The following is a 24,916-nucleotide window of genomic DNA, read 5'->3' as shown; positions in this document are numbered from 1 at the left end:
ACAGTTAGGACCAGAAAAACATAAGCTGATCTGCATAAACACAACTCGTGGCAGACTCGGACAAATCAGCAGATGCAGTGAAGTAAAGACAATGATCAAAGACACAGTGGACGAGTAACACCTCAGCGGATGGCTGAGGATGCTCTCTGGCCATATGCCCTTTCCCACCGTTGCCTAAATACAGCATATACCAGCTGAAACCGAGATGCTACCCTGAGCAGACAGGGGAGACGTTACCCTGAGATGTTATCCAGAGGAGAGTGGGAGAGAAGTGAATTGACTGAGAAGTCACTTTAAACAGCTGTAACTACCTGAAAGTGACTTCATAGGTTTCAACATCAGGAACAATAATGTTGTTACTTACATTATAACAATAATGTTGTTTCTATTCCAAGCTAGGAAATGTGATAATCACTACATCTATGCTTTTTGATCCAGTTAAAAAGAAATGTGTGGGTTTACATAAAAATATTCTGAAAGGAACACTGGATTTTTTATTCATACTTTATGTGTTTCTATATATATTATCTAAAATATTTTACAATAAACTCGTTTTTTCTGAGACTGGTGGAAATGATAAAGCTAATTCAATTTTGAAAAATAAAAACTCTATGTAGGTTCAATGTTATCACCCATCCCTCCCTCCCAATATTGTCTATTCAGAATCTGAATTAATTGTAGTGTAGGTGTTTCTCACCTACAGGGACATGACACTTTTTAATGAAAGTAATCATGGAAAAACTATCAAAAAAATTTAAAATGGACTATTCAAACCACTTGTATTTCCACCAGCTAGAGAAAAACATGATTAACCCTAGTATAAATCTCTCCCATGCACAGTAGTTTTTGAGTATGGACTTGGGGAGACAACTACCTTTTATTTTAGTATTAATTTGAAATTATTCTCTCAGAGAAATTTCAAATGTTTGAGAAAAATACTTTAGATTTTAATCTCTAGAAAATCTGTTATTATAAGAAACATAATTTCTTAACATGAGTAAGGAAATAATTGCCTCGTTTTAATAAATGATTCAATTTTGTGCAAATTGATTCTTAAAAATAACAATAGGATATTGTTTATGGTTATAGGAGGACCCTTGATTATCAGTACCTATGACCTAAGACTGTTTCTTGAGTGACATTTTCTGAACTTCTCCTTAAATTTTTATTTTTTTTAACATTTTATTATGGAATATTTCAAACACATATTAAAGTAAACAGAATAGTATAAAAATCCCTATTAGCCATTACTTAGCTTAAATAATTCTCAATTCATGGCCAATCTTATTTTATTTTTAATCCCAACTACTCCCCCTACCCCTAACTATTTTGAAACATCTGAGACATGACATCATTCCAGATTTTCTAACTTTTTTGTGTGTGTGTGAGGAGGACCAGCCCTGAGCTAACATCCAATGCCAATCCTCCTCTTTTCTGCTGAGGAAGACTGGCCCTGGGCTAACATCCATGCCAATCTTCCTCTACTTTATATGGGACACCGACACAGCATGGCTTAACAAGCGGCGCGGTGGTGCGCGCCCGGGGTCCAAACCGGGGAATCCCGGGCCGCCGCAGCAAAGCACGCGCACTTAACCACTTGCACCACCGGGCCGGCCCCAAATTTTCTAACTTTTTGATAGACAGAACTCTATCACTTCAGGCAAAATATTTTATTTTACTTATTACACTCAATACTGAAATATCATATTAAATGAATTATTTTTTAAGATAAAAATTAAAAAGGATAAGCAAGGAGGCTACCAGTAATATGAAACAGGAACAAGAAATCATAAAAGTGACTATGAGGAGATATTAGAAATAATAATAAAATGGTTGAAATTTTCATAGTATACATGAGATAAAAAGTATATGATTATAGCTGAAGAACAAGTTAGTGAGCTGAGAGATCAAATGAAAAACTCTTCCAGAAGGCAGCAGAAGCAAAAGTAGACTGAAATATAAAAAGAAAAAATGAGTTGTTGATATAGAAGTAGAAGAGTCTTGTTCAGGAACATGGAAAGCCAGAAGTAAAAGAAGAAAAAAACAAATAATTATGTAATTCTTATTCTATGCCAGGCATTTTTCTAAGCATTTTATAAGCATAAATTTATTTAATCTTTATGAGAACCCTAAGAAGAAGGGAACATTATTGTTCTCATTTTACAAATGAGGAAACTAAGACACAGAGTAGAGATTGAACAATTCACACAGTTAGTAAGTGGTACAGGACTCAAATCTAAATCTCTCTGACTCTAAAACCTGTGATCTTATCCACTACAATATGCTCCCTCTCATGGAAGAAAGGAAATATCTCCAAAATAATGGTGATATACTTTCAAGAATTAAAGGAAGTTTAAAAACTTCAATTTGAGAGATAATCACACAGTCCTTAAAGGACAAATAAAGTCTCCACCTGGGCAGACTATAATAAAATTTTAAAATATAAGAGAACAAAAGAAAAGACTAAAAGCTTAAAAAGAGAAAGAGAAGATCATTTATACAGGACAAGAATAGATGCACGAAAATAATGGAACAATGTTTCTAAAAGAATTAAAAAGAAAAAAATCTTGATCTGAGAGTTTTTGTCTAGTTAGAAAGTAATTTAAATGCGAGAGTATAATAAAGACATTCTCAGAAGTTTTGTGACATACAGACACACTTTGAAAACACTTCTGGAGGAATTATTCAACTCTGTTCAATCTCTGAATGTAAAAAACTGCTCTTGTCCTTAATTAGAAGCCAGAAAAAACCTCACCGGAGAAAGGTAACACCATACAGAGGCTGAAATCACCCATACAACATTTCATACACAATGCCTCGCATGCAATAAAAATTACCAGGCATATAGAGAAACAAGGCCACATGATCAAAAAGCCAAAGAAAAAACAGACAATGGAAACAGATCCAGATGGGGTCCAGATATTGACATTATCAGATTTAGACCTTAAGATAAATGTAATTAATATATTCTAGGGATTTGATGACAAGATGAAAGTTTCACTAGAGAATCATAAATTATCAAAAATAAATTTGATAGAAAATATTATCAATGGACAACCTAGGAATAAAAAAATACAGTAACAGAAAATAAAAATTCAATAGTAAAGTTTAAAGCAGATTTTTTTTAGAGTGTGCATCATTTTAATCATTCTGCTTTACTCAGCTACTGACCAAAATCACTGGACATCTATCTTATTGGATTTAAAGCAGATTAATCACAGCTGAAGAAAAGATTAATAAACTAGAAAATGTCAGAAGAAATATACAGACTGAGGTTAGGAGAAAAATAAAGGATGGAATATATAGAAAAGAGCACAAATAACATTTGGAACATGATGAAAAGGTCTACCATGTGAAATTGTAGTCTCAGAAAGAGAGCGGAAAGAGGATGGAACAGAAGCAATATCTGAAAAAATTATGTCAAATATTTTCAAAATTGATAGACATGTAGCCACAAATATCAAGCAGGATAAATACAAAGAAAATCACAACTAGACATATCATAATGAAACTACCGAAAAGCCAAAGATGAAGATAAAATCCTTGCAAGTTGCCAGAAGATAAAAATAGACATCATAAAATAACTATCCTTTTTGAGTGTATATGTACTTGCTAACAGAATACTACATTCTGGGAGGCTTAAACCACATAAATTTATTTTCTCACAGTGCTGGAGGCTGGAAGTCCAAGATCAAGGTGCCAGCAGAATTGGTTTCTGGTGAATCCTTCTCCTGGGCTTTCAGACAGACATCATCTCACTGTGTCCTCGTATGGCCTTCCCTCCGTTCAGGCGCACTCCTGGTGTCTCTTCCTCTTCTCATAAGGACACCAGTCCTACTAGATTAGGGGCCCACCCTTACGACCTCGTTTAATCTTAATTACCTCCTTAAAGGCACTATCTCCAAATATAGTCACATTGGGAGTTAGGGCTTCTACACATGAATTTGGGGAGGACACAATTCAGTCCATAATAGTGCCCAAGAAAAAAAGAGAGAAGACTCAAATTACTAAAATCTACAATGAAATAGAGGACAACGCTGCAAATCTTTCAGAAATAAAAAGGATTATAAGGGAATACTATGAATAACTGTATGCCAACATATTAGATAAATTAAATGGACAATTTCTAAAAGATGCAGACTACAAAACTGACTCAAGAAGAAATAGAAAATCTGAATACACCTATAACAAGTAAAGAGATTGAATTAATAATTTTAAAATTTCCCAAGAAGAAAACCCAGGCCCAGAGGGCTTTACTGGCAAATTCTACCAAATGTCAAAAAGAATTAACGTCAATCTTTTCAAAACTCTTCCATAAAATAGAAGAGGGAACACTTTCCAACCTATGAAGCCAGTATTGCTCTGATACCAAAACCAGACAAAGACATCACAAGAAAAGAAAATTACAGATGAATATCCTTTCTGAATATAGATTCAAAAATCATCAACAAAATAAAAAAAAAAAACTAAATCTAGTGACATATAAAAAGGATTATACACCATGACAAAGTGAGGCTTATCACAGGAAGCAAGCTTTGTTTAACATCCAAAAGCCAACCAGTGTAATACACCCTATTAAGATAATAAAGGACAAAATATATGATCATCTCAATAGATACAGAAAAAGCATTTGACAAAACCCAACACCTTTTCATGGAAAAAACAATCAACAAACAAAAAATAGAAGGGAACGTCCTCAACCTGATAAAAGGCATCTACAAAAAATCCACAGCTAACATCATACTTAATCATGAAAGACTGGATGCTTTCTCCCTAAAATTAGTAGCAAGACAAAGATATCTGCTCTCACCACTTCTATTCAACATTGCACAGGATATTCTAGCCGGGACAGTTAGGCAAGAATGAGAAGTAAAAAGCATCTAGATTGGAAAGGAAGAAATAAAACTGTCTCTATTTGCAGATGACATGATCTTATATATAGAAAACCACAAAGTACACACACATACATATACACACTATTATAACTAGTAAAAAAGTTCAACAAGGTTGCAGCATACAATATCAATACACAAAAATCAATTGTATTTCTATACACTAGCTATGAATAATCCAAAATGAAATTAGGAAAACAATTACATTTGCAATCGCATCAAAAAGAATGAAATAGGTATAAATTTAGCAAAAGAAGTAGAAGTCTTATACACTGAAAACTACAAAACATTGTTGAAAAAATTAAAGAGCTAAATAAATGGAAAGATACTCCAGATTCATGGATCTGAAGACTTAATATTGTTAAGATAGCAATACTCCCCAAATTGATCTACAGGTTCAGTGTAATACCTAATGAAATCCCAGCTGCTAAATTGACACTAATTCTAAAATTTGGATAGAAACTCAAGGAACCCAGAATGGCCAAAAAATTAACCCAGAATGGCCAAAAAGTCTTGAAAAAGAACAAAGTTGGAAGACACTTCCTAATTTCAAAACTTACTACAAAGCTATAGAAATCAAGAAAATGTGGCACTGGGCACAATGAGAATACAGAAATAAAACCTTACATTTATGGTCAATTGATTTCAACAAGGGTGCCCAATGAAATTCAATGGGTGAAGAACAGTCTTGTCGGGCCCGGCCCCACAGCCGAGTGGTTCAAGTTCCACGCACTCTGCTTCGGCTGCCCAGGTTCACGGGTTCGGATCTTGGGCGTGGTCCTACTCCACTCACCAGCCACACTGTGGAGGTGTTCCACATACAAAAAAATAGAGGAGGACTGGCACAGATATTAGCTCAGGGCTAATCTTCCTCAAGAGAAAAAGAGATGAAGATAGGCAATGGATGTTAGCTCAGGGCAAATCTTCCTCAGCAAAAAAAATAAGTTTTTTCAACAAATGGTGCTGGAGTAACTGAACGTCCATATGCCAAAGAATGAGGTTGGATTCCTACCTCACACCATTAGACAAAAATTAACTCAAAATGGGCCATAGAGCTAAATGTAAGAGCTAAAACTATAAAATCCTTAGAAGAAAACAAGGAGTAAATCTTTGTGAGCTTGGATTAGGAAACGGATTTCTTAGATATGAAACTAAAAGCAGATGCAACAAAAGAAAAATAGACAAATTGGGCTTCACCAAAATTTAAAACTTGCATGCTTCAAAGGACATCATGAAGAAAGTGAATAAGGCAACCTACAGAATGGGAGAAAACATTTTCAAATCATATATATGATAAGGGACTTGTGTCCAGAATACATAAACAACTAGTACAAATCAACAAATAACACAATTAAAAATGGACAAAGGATTTGAATTGATATTTTTCCAAAGAAGATATACAAATGGCTGATAGGCATATGAAAAGATCCTCAACATCATCAGTCATTAGGGAAATGCAAGTCCAAACTATATTGTGATATCACTTCATACCCACTAAGATGGCTAAAATAAGACAGACGATCAATAACAATTGTCAATGAGGAAATGGAGACATTGGAAAACTTGTTATTGCTAATGGGATTGTAAAATGGTGCAGCTGCTGTGGAAAAAAGTTTGATTGTTTCCCAAAAAATTAAGCATAGGGTTATCATATGACCCAGCAACTCCACTCCTAAGTATATACTTAAGATAAATAACTTACGTTCACACAAAAACTTGTACATGAATGTTCATAGCAGCATTATTCATAATAGCCAAAAAGTGGAAAGAACCCAAATGTCCATCATCTGATAAATGCATAAACAAAATGTGGTATAACCATACAATGGAGTATTAATGGACCATAAAAAACAAATGAAATACTTACACATACTACAACATGGAGGAGTCTTGAAAACATGTTAAGCGAAAGATGTCAGTTACAAAAGACCACATATTATATGACTCCATTTATATGAAATGTCCAGAATAGGCAAATCCATGGAAACAGAAGAAAGTACATTAGGGTTGGCAGGAGTTGAGGGAGGAGGGGAAGAGAAATGGAAAGTGACTGCTAAGATGTATAGGATTTCTCTTTGGAGTGATGGAAATGTTCTAAAATTAGGTAGTGGGGATGGTTGCACAATTCTGTGAATATACCAAAAATCATCTAATTGTACACTTTAAAAGGGTGAGTTTTATAGTATATAAATTATATTTGAACTTTTTTTCACACATTCATATTATTTTATTCTATTTTACTTTTATGTTGGTAAAAAGCTCATAACATAAAATTTACCATCTTTTATTTCCCAGTAATTTTATTGAGATCATAATGGTTTATAACATTGTGTAACTTCGAGTGTATATTATTATTAACAAATTTCTGAATAGACTTCATCGTGTTCACCTCCAGTAGTCTAATTATTGTCCGTCACCATACATATGTGCCCCTTTACCCCTTTCACCCACTCTCCAACCCCCTTCCCCTCTGGTAACCACTAATCTGTTTTTTAATAAAGGTTTTTTTTGTTAAGAATATTAAAAACAACATTATTGCCATTTTTTTCTCCAGCTTTATTGACATATAACTGACAAACAAAACTGTATATATTTAAAGTGTACAATGTGATGATTTGACATACGAATACTTTGTGAAATGATTATCACGATCAGGTTAATTAACGCAGCCATCACCTCACATAGTTACTTGCATGTGTGTATGATGAAAACACTTACGATCTACTCTTTTAGCAAATTTCAAGTATACAATACAGTATTATTAACTGTAGTCACCATGTTGTACATTAAATCCCCAGAACTTACTCAGGTTATAACTGAAGGCTTTTACCTGTCTCCCGCATCTCCCCATCTCCCGCAACCCCCAGCATCCTACTATCTGTTTCTATGAATTTGACTTGTTTTTAGATTCTACCTATAAGTGAGATCATACAGTATTTGTCTTTTTCTCTCTGACTTATTTCACTTAGCATAATGCCCTCAAGGCTCATCTATGTTGTCACAAATGGCAGAATTTCCTTCTTTCTTATGACTGAATAATATTCTATTTAATGTATATATACCACATCTTTTTTATCCATTCGTCTGTCAGTGGACATTTAGGTTGTTTCCCTATCTTGGCTGTTGTGAATAAGGCTGCCATGAACATGGGAATGCAGGTATCTCTTCAAGATATGATTTCATTTCCTTCAGATATATACCAAGAAGTGGGATTACTAGATCATACAATAGATCTATTTTTAATTTTTTAAGGAACCTCCATATTGTTTTCCATAGTGGCTGTACTAATTTAGACTCCCTCTAACAGTGTAGAAGAATTCCCTTTTCTCCACATTCTCGCCAACAATGTTGATAAAGCCATCCTTACAGATGTGAGGGGATAACTCATTATGATTTTGACTTTTATTTCATCAAAATTAGTAATATTGAGCACCTTTCCAAATACTTGTTGGCCAGTTGAATGTATTCTCTGGGAAAATGTCTGTGGCCCTGTGCCCATTTTTTAATCAGTGATTTGGTTTTTTTGCCATTGAGTTGTATAAGTTCCTTATATATTTTAAATATTAACTCCTTAACACATATATGGTTTGCAGATATTTTCTCCTATTCCATAGGTTCCCTTTTCATTTTGTTGATTGTTTCTTTTGCTGTGCATAAGTTGTAGTCCCACTTATTTATTTTTGCTTTTGTTATCTGTGCTTTTGGTATGATATCCAAAAAATCATTGCCAATACCAAAGTCAAGGAGATTTTTCCCTGTCTTTTCTTCTAGGACTTTTACAGCTTCAAGTCTTACATTTTACTCTTTAATAGATTTTGAGTGAATTTTTGTGAGTGGTATAAGATAAGAGTCACGTTTCATTCTTTTGCATGTGGCTATCCAGTTTTCCCAACACCATTTATCGAAAGGACTATCATTTCCCCATTGTGTGTTCTTGGCACCCTTGTCAAAGATTAGTTGACCATTTATGTGTGAGTTTATTTCTGGACTATCTGTTCTGTTTCATTGCTCTGTGTGTCTGTTTTTATGACAGAAACATACTGTTTTGATTGCTATAGCTTTGTAATACAGTTTGAGATCAAGAAGTGTGATACCTCTTGCTTTGTTCTTCTTTCTCAAGATTGTTTTGGTTATTCAGGATCTTTTGTGGTTACATACAAATTTTAGGATTAGTTTGTTTCTATTTCTGTGAAAAACGCCAATGAAATTTTAATGGAGATTACATTGCATCTGCAGATGGCTTCAGGTAATGTGGGCATTTTTTTTTTTTTTTTGGTGAGGAAGATTGGCCCTGAGCTAACATCTGTGCCAATCTTCCTCTATTTTTGTATATGGGACACTGCCACAGCATGGGTTGATGAGCTGTATGTAGGTCCATGCCCAGGATCCAAACTTGTGAACCTCACGCCACTGAAGCCGAGCACACAAACTTAACCACTAGGCCACAAGGCCAGCTCCAGTATGGGCATTTTTAACAATATTAATTCTTCCAATCCATGAACATGGGATATCCTCCCATTATTTGTGTCTTCCTCTGTTACTTTCATCAGTGTCTTACAGTTTTCAGTGTACAGGTCTTTCACTTCCTTGGATAAATTTGTTCCTAAGTATTTTATTGTGTTTCATGCTATTGTAAATGGGGTTGATTTCCTAATTTCTCTTTCAAATATTTCATTCCTGTGTAAAGAAACACAACTGAGTTTTGTATATTGATTTTTGTATCCTGCAACCTTGCTGAACTCATTTATTAGTTCTAACAGCTTTTTGGGGGGAGTCTTTGGGTTTTCTATATATAACATCATGTCGCCTGCAATCAGAGACAGTTTCACTTTCTCCTTTCTGATCTGGATAAATTTTATTTCTCTTTCTTGCCTAATTGCTCTGGCTAGGACTTTCAGTACTATGTTGAATGGAAGTGGCGAGAGTGGGCATCCTGTGTTTTCCTGATCTTAAGAGGAAAAGCTTTCAGCTTTCATGCTTGTGTGTGGTGTTGGCTGTGGGCTTGTCGTATACGGCCTTCATTATGTTGATGCACATTCCTTTCTCCACCTAATTTGTTGAGAGTTTTTATTATGAAAGGATGTTGAATTTCATCAAACGCTTTTTCTGCATTTATTGAGATGATCATACGATTTTTATCCTTCATTCTGTGAATGTGCTATATCACATTTATTGATTTGTTGAACCACTCTTGCATAACAGGGATAAACCCAACTCGACCATGATGTATGAACCTTTGAATGCGCTGTTGAATTCAATTTGCTGAGGATTTTTGCATCTATGTTCATCAGGGATATTGGCCTGTAATTATTTCTTTAGTGTCTATACTGGGCTTTGGTATGAGGATAATGCTGACCTCATAAAAAGAGTTTGGAAATGTTCCCTCCTCTTCTGTTTCTTGGAACAGTTTGAGAAAGGTTGGTATTAACTCTTTAAATGTTTATTAGAATTCACCAGCCATAGGTCCTAGACTTTTCTCTGTTGGGAGATTTTTGATTATTGATTCAATCTCCTTACCTTTTATTTGTCTGTTCAGATTTTCTATTTCTTTATGATTCAGTGTTGGTAAGTTATATGTTTCTAGAAATTTATCCATTTCTTCTAGGTTATCCAATAGTTGATGTATAATTATTCATAGTAGTCTCAAGATTCTTTGTATTTCTGTGGTAGCAGTTATAATGCCACCTCTTTCATTTCCGATTGATTTATTTGAGTCCTCTCATTTTTTTTCTAAGTGCAGCTAAAAGTTTGTCAATTTTATTTATCTTTATTTAAAAACCTGCTCTTAGTTTCACTGATCTTTTCTATTGTTTTTCTGGTCTCTGTTTCATTTATTTCTGCTCTGATCTTTATTTCCTTTCTTCTGCTAACGTTGGGCTTAGTTTGTTCTTCTTTATCTAGTTCATCGAGATGTAAAGTTAGGTTACTTATTTGAAATCTTTTTTTTTCTTAATGTAGGCATTTTTCATTATAAACTTTGCTCTTAGAACTGCTTTTACTGCATCCCATAATATTTTGTATAGTTTGTGTCCTCTTGTCTGTTTCAAGATACTTTTTTATTTCCCTTTGATTTCTTCTTTTACCCATTGGTGGTTCAGGAGTGTGTTGTTTAATTTCCACATATGTGTGAATTTTCTAGTTTTCCTCCTGTTATTGATTTCTAGTTTCATATCATGTGGTCAGAAAAGATACTTAGTATGATTTTAATCTTCTTAAATTTATTAAGACTTATTTTGTGACTATCATATAAGCTATCCTGGAGAATGTTCCATGTGTGCTTGAGAAGAATGTGTATTCTAGTGCTGTTGGATAGAATGTTCTGTATATATCTGTTAGGTCCATTTAGCCTAGAGTATAGTTCAAGTCTAATGTTTCCTTATTGATTTTCTGTCTGGATTATCTATCCATTGTGGAAAGTTGAGTATTGAAGTTCTTTATTATTATTCTATGGTGTCTAGTTCTCCCTTCAGATCTGTTATTATTTGCTTAATATATTTAGGTGCTCCAATGTTGGGTGCATATGTATTTATAATTGTTACATCCTTTTGATGAGTTGACCCCTTTATTATTATATAATGACTTTTTTGGTCTCTTGTTACAGCTTTTGACCTAAAGTCTATTTTTTCCTGATGTAAATATAGCTACTCCTGCTTTCTTCTGGTTTTCATTTGCATAGAATATCTTTTCCATCCCTTCACTTCAAGCCTATGTGTGTTCTTAAAGCTGAAGTGAGTCTCTTGTAGACAGCATATAATTGGATCTTATTTTTTTATCCATTTGGCCACTGTACATCTTTTGATTGGAGAATTTAATCCATTTACATTAAAGTAATTATTGATTTGGAAGGACTTACTAATGCCATCTTATTATTTGTTTTCTGGATGTTTTGTAACTCCTTTTCTCCTTTCTTCCTGTCTTACTGTCTTCCTTTGTGAATTGATGATTTTCCTTAATGGTATATTTTGATTCTCTTCTCTTTATCTTTTGTGTATCTACTATAGGTTTTTGCTTTGTGGTTACCATGAGGCTTACATAAAACATTTTATGGTTATAGTAGTCTATTTTACACTGATAACTTCAACCACATACAAAACTCTACCCTTTTATTCCCCTCCCAACTATTATGCTTTTGACGTCACAATTTACATCTTTTTATGTTGTATGTCCATTTACATTAACAAATTATTCTATCTATAGTTATTTTTATCACTTTTGTTCTTTAACCTTTATACTAGAGTTAATTGATTAACACACCACCGTTTTACAGTATTAGAGTATTCTGAATTGGACTATATACCTACCTTTTCCAGCGTGTTTCATATTTTCATATGTTTTCATGTTACTAATTAGTGTCCTTTTACTTCAGCTTGAAGAACTCACTTTAGCATTTCTTGTAAGGCAGGGATAGTGGTGATGAACTCTCTCAGTTTTGTTTGTCTGAAGTCTTTCTCTCTCCTTCCTCTTGGAAGGACAGCTTTGCCAGGTAAAGTATTCTTGGCTGACAGTTTTTTTCATTCAGCACTTTGACTATATCATTTCACTCTCTCCTGGCCTGCAAGGTTTCTGCTGAGAAATTGTTGATAGCCTTATGAGGATTTCTTTGTATATGAGAAATTATTTTTCCCCTTGCTGTTTTTAAAATTCTCTCTTTGTCTTTGATTGTAGACAGTTTTATTACAATGTGTCTTGGAGAAGATCTCTTTGGGTTAAATTTGTTTAGGGACCTATGAGCTTCATAAACTTGGATGTCCAAATCTCTCCTCAGATTTAGGAAGTTTTCAGTCATTATTTCTTTTTTTTCCAGCTTTATTGAAATATAATTGACATATAAAATTGTATTAGTAACTCTTGTTTCTCTAAATAAGCTTTCTCCCTTTGATATGTGCTGAGCCCTCGCTGCTCTTCTCCTAGCAGCTTTCTGCCCCTCAGTCACACAGCTCACCACAGTATTCTGGATGGGGCAAGAAAGAAGTGGGCCTGTTTGGCAGCATCCTGCACAGCTGGGGAAATTAGACACTCGTTCTCATGCTCTCACTTTCCCTCGTGGGAAAAATCACAGGCCAAGAAGACCTCTCTTGGCACTGGGCTGTGCCACTTTGGAGGAGAGGTGATGCAGGTAAAGTGAAACTATTTCTCTTACCCTCTTCAATGTGGCTAAGTCTTGGATATTTTTGCTCCAATAGTGTGCTGGTATGCCTCCATTGGACTCCCAGACTTCCACAAAGGTACTACTCTTGTCCATAGGTGATTGTCAAAATTAGTGTTCTTTAAAGGTAAGATGGTAGACAACTCCTATTCCACCATCTGAATGACATCACTCAGAATAACATTATCGTTAACGGCCCAAAACTGGGACAACCCAAATGTCCACCAAAGTAGAATAGATAAATAGGAAATTAAACTGCAATGAGAAAAAAACCAAATTGTTCCACATGGACAATATGAAGGACTCTCATAAAAGATAGAATAACAGAAGAAGTCCATCATAAAAGAGTACATACTATGGTGGTGGAAGTTATGATAGTGACTGGGATGAGGCAGGAGAGAGGCTTCTAGAGAACTGCTCATATTTTATTTCTTTATCTGGGGATTTACATGGTATGTTCACTTTGTAAAAACTCTTCAAGCTGTACACTTAAGATTCATGCACTTTCATGCATGTATATTCTATTTCAATAAAAAGTTTACCCCCGACAAATAGTATTTCTCTTCTGTACTGATTTTCTAAAGTAACCAACCAGAAAATATAACCACAAAGAATTACATACCATTGTGATTATGTAATTAATTGTGAACATTTGCTTATTCTCTAGCTCAGTGGTTCTCCACTGGGGACAATCCAGAAGACATTTGGCAACATCTGGAAACATTTCTGACTGCCACAAATGGGGGTGTGCTACTGGCATCTAGTGGGTAGAAGGCAGGAATCCTACAAAATATCCTACAATACCCAGGACAGTCCCCACAACAAAGAATTATCTAGCCTGAGATATTAATAGTGCCAAAAGTGTGCTCAAACTTCTTCAAAACCGTAAATTTCCTGAAGAGAGTAGTCATATCTCTTTGGTTTATATCTCCATCCCTAGAAGCCATCACAATAGGATCTCAGTAAAAAGTTGTTGAGTTGATAAATGAATCTCTCTCCCTCCCCCACCTCTCTGTCTTGCATACGTGTGTGTGGGAACACATGCACCTTTTGTCTTTCATCTTAGTGTTCTCTTGCTCTGTTTTGCCTAGACGTACTGCTTGCTTTTGATAGAACTTGCCTTAAAAAAGCCAAGCAGATCCCAGGAGGCAGCCCAGGGAAAATGAGGCATGGGGCCAACCACTCAGACCCACATGCAGTCTAGCATTAAGCAAAGTGGTAGGAGAAGATTTTCAGGATCACACACTTCAGAACAGTCACCAGGAAAAAAAAATTAAATACGAATTTGAGGTAGAATTCTGAGATGACATTTAAAAATATGATTTTTCAGGGCCGGCCCCGTGGCTTAGCGGTTAAGTGCGCGCACTCCGCTGCTGGCGGCCCGGGGTTCGGATCCCAGGCGCGCACCGACGCACCGCTTCTCCGGCCATGCTGAGGCCGCGTCCCACATATAGCAACCAGAAGGTTGTGCAGCTATGACATACAACTATCTGCTGGGGCTTTGGGGGGAAAAATAAATAAATAAATAAAAAATCTAAAAAAAAAAAAAAAAAAAAAATATGATTTTTCACAGAGAGTTCTCTATCTTTTATATCCTTTATATCCTTCAGGAATTTAGAAGAGCTGGTTATAGCTCCGTAGATGTTAAAGGATCTAGGACCATAGTCATTTCCCTCTGACTAATGGTCTGTACCTTACGTTTTGAGAAAAGCCGTCTGAAAATGAAACCTGTCTGGTTTTAATTTTAACACCTTTTCTGAGGTTCTGAATAGAGGTTCTGGCCTCTACCATCCACTTTCAAATATAAACAGATAGCATTTAGAAGACATGAGCAGTTAGCAAAGAAGCTTAATAAATGCTTCTCAAATTATTTGTGCAAATTTGGACAGGTCAGTTGACTACTCTGAACTTTAGTTTTCCCATCTATATATCATGTGAATTAGACTAAACAACCTCAAGGTCCTTTCACCTAAAACTTGATGATTCAGGGACTTAAAAGGCAGAAATTATAAGCTCTAATGAGATGATATTTTGAGCTTTGCCAAATCGCAGGGTTTTTCTAGGTAGTTCCCCTATTACAGCAGAGTGCAACAGCTTCGCTTGATACCACCAACAGGTGTGTAATTAATCCTGCTCTTTCTCCAGCATAGTTCATTTTCCACTGATGGGTCTACAATTAAAACAACTCCCTCCCCAGAGAAGTATACATCACTGTTATACTTTTCATCTTTAATTACACTGGTTGAAGATGAGTAAATGCGCCCGAGATCCCAATTGGGAGGGAGCAGATTCATTAGGTGGTTGTAATATGCCATCCAGTCTGCATTTCAGGTTACCGTCTCTGCACAAGGAAGATGGCCTTCGACAAATCTGCTCAAATATACCAGTGATTAAGTCCACCTGCAACTGCCTACCTTTGCACTGGAAATTGATGAATAATAAAGATCTGGACCTTTCAAAGAGGTAAGTACAGTGTCAAAGCCAAAGCTAATTTACCACTTCAGTGCTTTTTAGTAGAATAGCCAAAATAGCCTGTTAATATTTTATAGAAGAAAAGGGAGAGTTTTCAAACTTGCATATTTCCATCCCGCTTTCTTGGTCGATCTCTATTACAGCTCTCGCTCTCTTTTTTGTCATAGCAACTAACATACTCTAACTTCATCTATTCATTTATTTGCTTACTTGTTTATTATCTGGCTCCCTCCAAGGGAATTTCAGCTCTGGGTATGGGGAGGAGGACCATCTGTTTCATTTAAAATTATATGATCACTGGAGCACAGTGCCTAACCCTTGGCACCATTAAATATTTGTTGACTGAATAAATATTGGTTTAGAATATTTCCTTTAAATAACTTGTTGGTGGAGGTTTGGGGGTTTTATGTAACTGATGTTGAGCCAGTGTGCCAGACTTGGTATTTCTCTGGCATTATAGTTCCCTTAAATACTTGGTAGCTTTTTGGTTTTTTGATTCCCAGTCAATTCAATGACTTAGTATTCAAGTCCCATGGATCTGGTTGGGTCATAGTTTTCAAATCTAGAACCCAGCCTGGGAGTTCTGTCCTTTAGCAGCAGGCCCAGGTGCTCAGCCCACCCTGTCTGGGCTAGATCTAATGACACCTATCTCGGCTTTCTGCCTTGGAGCAATTTGTCACCAGGGCGCTAATTGCCCTGTGCCCTAAACTGCCTATCAGTTCTCATGGGGAAAACTGGCCTCTTTTTTGGGCAGGAAGGTATAGCAGAAGTTACCTGAAGAGGCCTGGGGAAAGTCTGATTCCCCAGGCCTCAATCTCACTTCCTATGGTTTCCCACCTTCCTGCCTGAACACACCATCCTGACTTTCTGTGAATATCTTTAATTTGGAGATTAGGATTAGGATTGTCCAAACCTGTAAAACTAAACTCTTAAACCCTCTTGAATGCTGGACTGTAGGCAAAAAAATGTCTGTCTTAGCAAGACAAATGTTCCTACCTCTCCACCTTCAGACAGGACAGCTCCTACCTAAATTTGTCTCTTTTTGGTAGGATATTATTGAGGCTTCAAAATACAGTCCATAAGATCCAGCATCCTGCCACTTTGCTACCAAGTCCCTTAACTAATTCCCCAGCCTCAGTAAGCGCATGATCTGAGCACCAAGATACCAAAGATGACACTTTAATCATCTGCTTCACTATCGCATAACATAGCTTTCCATTTCCACCATCTGAGATAATATTTAAAAGAGTGACTTTTTAAGAGTGTGATGGAAGGGTCTTCACTCTCTACCACCAACTCTAAAACAGCCCATTCCACACTGTAGGATCATTCTTTTGTAACCCCAAATTCTGGAACTCATTTTAGTATCAGTTATAGGGTTTTCTGTTGCAAGTAAGAGAAAATATGACTTAAGCAAACAAACAAAATATATTTTAATGGCTCATATAACTAAAAAGGCCAGGGTTCTTGTCTTGAAGTTGTTTCCCCAAGGAAAATTGGAGCGTAGTTACCAGAATGGCAGAAGAGCAACTAAGTCCTGGAAGACCAAAATCACAGATTTCCTTGACAGCAGTAGTTCTCAACAAGGGATGATTTTGCTCCTCAGGAGATACTCATCAACGTCTGAAGACATTTTTGATTGTCACAACCGGATTGGTGGGGGTCGCAGGGTGCTACTGGCATCTAGCGGGTAGAGGCCAGGGATGCTGCTAAATATCCTGCAATCACAGGCCAGCCCCCCACAACAAAGAATTACCCAGCCCAAAATGTCAATAGTGCCAAGATCGATAAACCCTGACCTATAGTAACTGAGATAAAATATTTCCACTTTGTTGCACCAAAGGACATGGAAATAAAGGATGGAGCAGGCAGAGAATATAAATATATTTAAAAGACTCACTACTCAATCAACTTAGGGGACTAAGTGGGAAACGAGGAAGGTTTCCCAAACACCAGACAAATAATATCTAAGACCTATATGCAAACATTGTTCAGCCATATCTGAAATACATTTCTGAGAAGATGGCTACTACATATTAGCTTTTCAACTCACAAAAAAAAATGTACGTAGTTGCATGTACATTTTTTAGTTCATACTTAGTTCATACACTAATCATTATGCTAAAAATAATTCTTAAATTTAATTAATGACCATCTAACTGTTATCAATGGTCCTGTGTTTTGTTCTTATTCTCCTTGACTTCTCTCAGCATTTGAAATTTTTGACTACTTACCCATTTGTCTCATGAAATTCTCTTCCCTCTTTGTTACTGTGGACTTGTATTCCCTATTATGTTCTAGCTGCCCCCCTCAGATAGCTCATTGACTTTCATGATCTCAAATAGTATCTTTAGGTGGAAGATTTACAAATATGGATCTCCAGCACTTACTTCTCTCCCCAGATCTGGTACCTTGTTTCCAGTGGTCTATTAGACATATCCTCTTGAATATCTCCCTGTTGTTTCAGATTAAACATTGGGAAAACCAAACCTTTCTTTTCCAAGACTGTGTCCCATTTTTGACTTGCACATTTCCTCTTAAAAATTTTGAATCACCCAGGCTCTGGCACCTTCTTTGACTCTACCCTTTGCTTCAGTCACCTGTCCCAGCAGTTGCCCAGTCCTGTCAGGTCTCATTTTGCAATGTCTCTTGCATCTTTTCCCTCAATTCCAAGCCCCACTGCCACCAACCTATTTCAGGTCCTTACTGCTTTATCCTAAGCTATTGTGGAATCCTCCTCACTGATCTCCTGCTCCGTCCTTTGCCAACATACCCTGCACACTGTTGTTAAATTATACTTCCGCTCAATTGCTTTGATGATATCAACCACTCTGCTCAAAAGTGTTCAAAGTCTTTCAATTGCCAACAAGATGAAAGGCAATCGCTTTAGCCTGGAAATCAAAGTTCTTGATAATCTGACTTCAATGTTACTTTTTAATCCTGTTTCCTGCTGTTGACCTGTACAGACTCTCCTCTCCAATCATAGTGGTTTCCTAACTTTTCTGCATACGTCTTCACGATTCTGTTCACACTGTCCTTCCAACCTGTAATACTTTACCGCTTCCCCTCTGTCAAGCATTTTCTAATCCATTACCTCCTCATCACTTCTACCGCACAACTGGAGCAAATTAGTTCCCACCCTCACATTCAGTTATACTCCCTGTTCCCTGGCCTGCTTATGACTGAAGGCAGAAGTAATTTCACCCCACTTTACCCTCTCCCCCATATTTTGGAGCGCACCTTCAAGACTTCCTTGCTGCTTCTCCAAACAGAACAATGCCCATCCACTCTTTAAAACCTAGGTCCCCAACTCATTTCTAAACACAATCCCTAACTCCTATGCCCAGCTCTTATAACGGGGCTTTTGTTTTTTTCCTGTTCCAAGTGTCTGTCCTCCTAGAGACTCTCCAGCCTCCACACCCCCACACGCCTCCCTCACCTCTCAGGATATGGAGTTCTGTTACAAGTTCTGCCTGGATCTCCCCATGGCCATGTCTCATCTATATGTTGAGACACCTTGCTACTACATCAGTATTCTTTCAAAGTCAACTGACAATAATAATTTTTCCCCTTGAAAACAGCTCCATGGTTGTCAGATTGAAGAGCATTTCAGCACCTACACCTGAGTCAGCTCCCTGATTCCTGTCCTACTCTAGGAAAGAATTCTAATTCCAGGCCTAGAACCCTCTCTCCTGGCCTAGCCTGCCCAATTGTAGGTAACTGACCAGGACCCACTTAATTCCCAAGACACCATGCTCTCTGATGTTGCAAACATCACCTTTCCTTCAAGCCTGAACTAAAACCACACTCTTCTCTCCAGTCACCCTGAAGGAAGCATGACCTGACAATACATCCCTAACCTAATCTAATTCCTTCTCTTTTTATACTCCAGTAACATGTATGGCCTATATAATTTATTTGGTAATTAATCATACACTGCCTTTTGACATCTATTCTGCTATCTCCAATAGCTATCTGAGCTCATTCAACTTTTCACATCTTGACTCATCTATTTCAACAGGTATGGGAGGCAGTCATTCACAGATGTTAAGAGCATGGTTTCTGGAGCCAGCTGGCCAGATTCAGTACTGCCTCCTTTACTAGCTGCATGATCTCTGATTGCATTTTTTCATATTTAAAGTGGTTAAAATAACAGTCCTTATGCCATAGAGTAAAGAGTAAATAAGTTATATGTATAAAGCACTTAGGACAGTACACTTTTATTTATGTTATAACTAGAAAGTAGGTGTTACTTTTAAAATGTTATGGAAGGGGATTTTTTTTTTACCTCACACTATATGATAATTAATATCATATAGTTTCTGGTACATCCTTGAAGCCTCGGTTCCAACAGTGAAGGTGTGTAGGTTAACAGTCTGCAATGGAAACAAGCAAGTAAGCAGGATTCAGTGAATAAGCAGCCAGAGTCCCTAAGAATGGTATCACTGAGCCCTCTATTTCATGCACAAGTTGTTTGCTCTTTGCTCTTGTCATTGTCAGCTGGTCGTGGAAGGCCTTGGAAAACCAAATTCTGATCTAGGACAAAGGTAGGGGCTTCTAATCACAGAGCCATAGGTTTTCAAATCTTGCCCTGATTAAATCATGCCTGGAAATGCAAGGATTACTTTACAGCACTTAGGTTTTTAAAGTTGTCTCTGAGCTGCCAAAAGCAATTCACACAGGGAAGTAGTAAAACATCAAAAGGTAAAGTAGCCTCCTTTTTTGATTAATTAAACTTTTAATTAAGAAAGTTTACTGCATGCTCTTGTAATGCCCTTCAACATATTCATTTGTGGTAGAAACATAGAAGGCTAGATCGAAAGAGTATGTGCATCACATTTAGAATCGTTAAAATTTCCAAGATCTTTGCTAACAATTTTGGTTGCTTGCTACAAAGTCAACAGAAGTGATTCAAATATCCCTTCCTCCCCTCCCCATATTTTGAATAGTCAGAATTGGCTTACAATGTAAGCTAAGGAAGAGAGCAACATGCATTCTCATTTGATTGTTGAGTATGATGGATCTTATGATTGTAAGACCCCTCAACCTTTGGATTATGATACGGTATTTCCCAATTAATGTGGCCATGAAACCCATCCAAACTTTTCCCTTTCATCTTTCCCAGTATGTCTTGCAAAAGCAGTGTTCTCTAGCACACCGGTCTGGAAAATAGAAAGTCAAAAACCCTTCCCAGAACATACTCATGCCTCCAAAACTTACCTTGAAAACATTAGCCAGCCTGATGTAAAAAGACCTCAGATAATTTGATCTCAAGCCCTTACTCTCTAAGTTATTAAGGAAGAAATGTATTGACTTGAAGAGTATTTTGTTTTTTATTGGGTTGAGGGTTATTTTTTTGTTTATTTTCCAAGCAACAGAGGCTTTCTCTATATGCTTCCCAAGCAAATATCCTAAGACTTTATAAAATTCCATCAGGACCAGAGATTTTCAAAAACTTTCCACCCCCAAACAAGAGAGATGTGACCTGCTCACACCATTATTAGAGTGTGATTTCCAAAGGGTAGAGGAAACCCATCACCAACGTCACCTGCCAGGAAGGGGGTGGGTGTATCAGAATACCTGAGGAGTTGGAGCATGTTTGAAAAAACTCAAGTGATTCCACTATAGTCCCCAGTTGTCACACAGGGGTGGGAGGGGATGGTCCCTTTGCTCCAGTTAATAATCTATGTCGGCTGATTCACTTTCCCTTCTTCAATAGGTCAGTGAATACTGAAGAGTTTCAGCTCTAACAGAATTTGTATACACAAGTAGAAAGCTGAGAAATATGAAGTATATCTTTCCTAGTATTAAATGAATTCATTTTCAAGTAAATAGGTAACAGCCAATAGATAGCTGGGGTATTTTTTACTATAAAGTTGCGGCCTAATAAAAATCTGTGGTGATTGGAATTCCAAAAGCCTGGAAAACATAAAATAACTACCTTGTAAGACAGCAGTAGAAATAACCACTCACCTTTTCATCCAAGGTGAGAAACAATTTATACAAGGGAATAAAAATGGACACTGATTTTGTTCATTTTTATCACCAGTGTAATATATATGGTGGAGGGAAGTCATTTTTTTAATAAATAGGTTAATAAACTTTTCTTAGTTATTTACCAGGCTATTATAATGCAATCTCTGCTATGTATTTCAAACCACATAACTTCTTTATTTCTTAATTTCAGAAAGTCAGCAACATAATGGAGCTGAGAGTTTTCCTCTGCTACTAAATCCCCAGAGTTGAGGCCTCAAACTAGATCACTTTTCCTTCACCTTACTGCAAAGTACAAATTACTAATCAACAGAAAGAAAGTCCCAGTTGTGTAATCTTTTTACATTAATTTCTCTGGCTATGTATGGGGTTCAATAGTCTGAATAAGATTTCTCTTAATACTACTTTTTTCCTAGAAATTTACATCAGAAACAAGTCCCCAGGGGATATTTAGGATAATAGATGAAAGTGTCAGGATGAGGGATTATCTAGATCTTTCCATGCTCCCCTCAATCAAAATGCAATTAATAATGAACTCTATGTCTGATCAAATGTATGCAGTCTGTCTCAGCGAATAAACACAATGAGGGCAGGGGTTTCTCATAGATGAGGTGGTTTGCATGATGACAATATTCACTGCAGGTAAGAACATAATAGCTTATACTTATTAAATTCCTATTGTCTGACAGATGTTTCACACATATTTTGTTCATTATTCAAAACCCCAGAACAGCATGTAAAGTGGTTATTAGAGTTTCCATTTTTTATTAATATTATTTTAATTCAAAAACTTTGTTAACTAGCCCCAGTTCACATAGCTGGTAAGTGCCAGAGCTGGTGTTTGAACCTCCTACCTCATGGACACATCTGTGAATTATAATTCTATTTATAATTTTATTTCCAAAACTAAGTGTCCATTGATTTAAGAGCTTATGTCTTGATTATAAATCCTCTAATAAATTTAAATTGCCATGTTTTCTTTCTTTTTTTTTTTTCTTTTCCCTCCACTCAAATTTTTGCTTTCATGAGATTTCTACTTTGTAGTAAGAAGCTAGATCCAGGAAGTATTTTCTTTGTGGTTACATTTCTGATAAGGGCACAAATCTTAATTAAATAAAAATAAATAAATTTATTCAAGAGTAACTAACAGTGGACAGCAGAGTAAATTAATAATTTGCTTACTTTTCTCCCTCACGTAGATGTTGGTTGGCTCTGAGTTTTTAACAATATTCAAACAACTGTGTAGAGGCTGGCACATCTGCTTTGATTGGAAATGATTGTTGTGTGACGTTTTTATTTGTTAAATTATAGCAAACACTGCCACTAGTAAAAAAAGTAACTTTTACCATGTATATCAAATAGATGACTACAAAATCCATCCAGGACATGATTAAGCAGTAATTACTTATGGACAGTATTTTTCTGTTTGTTAATGGAGGACAGTAATAACAGGGAAGGTAGAAAATAGAAAGTTTCGATTCAAATTATGTTCACATTCATAGCATGAGACACTAAAGCCACTTAAGTTTCCTTTCAATTTAACTTGAATGAGCCATACATGCAGCATAGTTATCATCTAAAAAGAAACTACCTAATTCATTTGAATTTCTTATTTTACATAGCATTGAAACGTGAAACAACCTTAAAAATAACTGTATAGGACTTACCAACCAATGCTTTTTGCTTTCTATAAAGAGGTATGTAAATATTGACATGAGATAAATTTGAAAGAAATTCTTTGTCAGACCAGGTTTAATCTGCCTTTTGTAAGTACTCACAGCATGAAGAGCGATGGTAAAAATAACTAATAGTAATTGCCCATTTAGTGTATCCCCCTCAGTCTTGTACCAACAATCCCACAGATAAGTACGATTGTTATACACATTATACCAATGGGGAAAAGTGAGGCTTTGAGATATTAATTAACTTGCCCACAGTCACATTGCACATGACAGAGCCAGGATTCAACCCAAATTGGTTTGACTCTAACTCTTATGCTATATAATTCCCAAGCAATACAGTCTTCTTCTCTGCCCTGAGGAAAATCACCTACGTACATAGCCCTGGTCCTCACAAACACAAGTCTTAAGCTCATTTACCAAAGCAAAACTTATTTGTAAACAAAGAGATGAACATGGTTCAACTTAAAGCATCTAATTCCTAATTCAATAAATGCTTATTAGCTTGCCTAGGGCATATGCTAGGTGCCTAGAATGACATAATTGAAAAGGACATGATCCTGTCCTCAAGGGCCTTAGAATCTAGTCACAGTGTATGTCATTGTCGCTACTGGAACCACAAGGAAGCAGCATCTCTGGGTTCCTGAAACTCTCCTCTCCTCTCTTCTGGACATTCAGCACCAGCATACCTCCCCTGAAAATGTGCTCCATGACTATTCAACTTAAGTTTAACAGGGCCATCTTCTCTCTTTTTTGGTAATCTTCATACTGTTTGGGACAGTTTCTGTGGTTTTGTTCTTCTCTCACCATCACCACCATTTCTATCTATGGCTGTCAGCATGAAGAGCCACTCCCTGGGATTACCTACAGGATCCCCAGATTCACTGAACCGTACATGACCTCTCTTCCTCCCTCCACTTGCAGGATGGCCTCAGCCTCCCACTGAAGGGAGAGCCTAACCACCTATCTCAGCCTCCCTGGTAACACAAGCCAGACATGCGGTGGAGTTAATCCTTCTGGAATAGACTTGAACCAGTGAAAGCAGGAGATAGGAAGGCTCAACAGATAGATTCCACACCCTTCCTTCCACTCAGACTGTCCTGAGCTGTATTGTCCCGTGAGGCCCCATTAGAGACACAGTAGTACGAAGCTGTGTTTCTCCTGAAGCTCAGTAATGCACCACCTCCTTCCCTGCCTCATTTCCCTTGCCCCCTCACTCTTGCTGCCTTGGTATTGCACCTCCCTCCCCAATAAAGCATTAGCACTTCCACCTCAAATGCTCTGGGTTCTAGGAAACCTGGGCTAACACAGTCACATACTTCCCAGTTCTATGTAGTTAGTCATCACTAGATCAGTATCTTTTCTCAAAAAATATTTTCCCAGAACGTTAGTGTATCTAAAACAATTGCTTTCAACATCTCTATCTTCAGAGTTTCTGTGGGTAGTCCCAATCCAAAGATGAATTTTGGAGTGAAAATTTTATTTATAACTCATTTAAGCAAAGGCACTTCTACTGGCCATCCCATTTAGATTCATTCCTTTGTTAAGCATTTATTGTTTCAGCCTTTCTCTTTAAAAATTTAAATATTCTTAAAGAAGTAAAACACTACGTTATTCAACATAGTTCATATAAATTCAATTATCGGATTTGATTATGATAGATCTAATCATTATATCGCAGCCAGCAAAGACGAAGACAAAGACAGTATGTATGCCTGGGTAAGGTTCTTCTA

The 24,916-nt window shown here is 36.6% G+C and overlaps 1 long non-coding RNA gene across 8 annotated transcripts in view; it reads right to left on the bottom strand.

The window, feature by feature from the left end:
* LOC147914504 (uncharacterized) overlaps positions 1–24,916 on the bottom strand; it is a 171,298-nt gene that overhangs the window by 11,975 nt on the left and 134,407 nt on the right. For 7 of the 8 annotated variants that reach the window (XR_015555230.1, XR_015555228.1, XR_015555232.1 and 4 more), the window contains one exon: positions 19,799–19,886. The exons of the other annotated variant lie outside the window; for it this stretch is intronic. This is a non-coding gene — a long non-coding RNA (uncharacterized LOC147914504). The remainder of the gene's footprint in view (positions 1–19,798; positions 19,887–24,916) is intronic. 8 annotated transcript variants of the gene reach the window in all.

Source organism: Ceratotherium simum, chromosome 19 (genome assembly GCF_057802395.1).
Source record: "Ceratotherium simum simum isolate JZ-2026a chromosome 19, ASM5780239v1, whole genome shotgun sequence".
Lineage (NCBI taxonomy): Eukaryota > Metazoa > Chordata > Mammalia > Perissodactyla > Rhinocerotidae > Ceratotherium > Ceratotherium simum.
Note: the sequence above shows the minus strand (reverse complement) of the source record. Positions and strands in the feature narration are given on the sequence as shown.